Source organism: Crocuta crocuta, unplaced genomic scaffold, assembly GCF_008692635.1.
Source record: "Crocuta crocuta isolate KB4526 unplaced genomic scaffold, BGI_CrCroc_1.0 scaffold179, whole genome shotgun sequence".
Taxonomy (NCBI): Eukaryota; Metazoa; Chordata; class Mammalia; order Carnivora; family Hyaenidae; genus Crocuta; species Crocuta crocuta.
Window position 1 is genome coordinate 1,781,673 of NW_027551568.1, and position 311 is coordinate 1,781,983.

Here is a 311-nt window from a genome sequence, read left to right on the forward strand (position 1 = left end):
GGGGGGGGGCAGAGAGGAGCCTCCCTCCTGGCACAGGGGCAGGCTGCGTCCACTTCAGGTCTCAGTGACTCCCAGGACTTTGGTCCTCTCCATGTGAAATAGGGTAAGACCAGTTCCAATTCCTGGTGTCCTTGGGAAAAGTAAATGAGATGCTGCCTAGGAGCCCTCACAGTGAGCATCTCGAGGCCTGTGAGGGGCCCCATCAAGGCTGCACTCCCAGACCCCAGACCAGAGCATTCCTGCCCTTGACCTTGCACAGACTGTGCAGCTCCATTCTGAGGGTTTCCTCCAGCCTTGCCTGAGGTGATGTT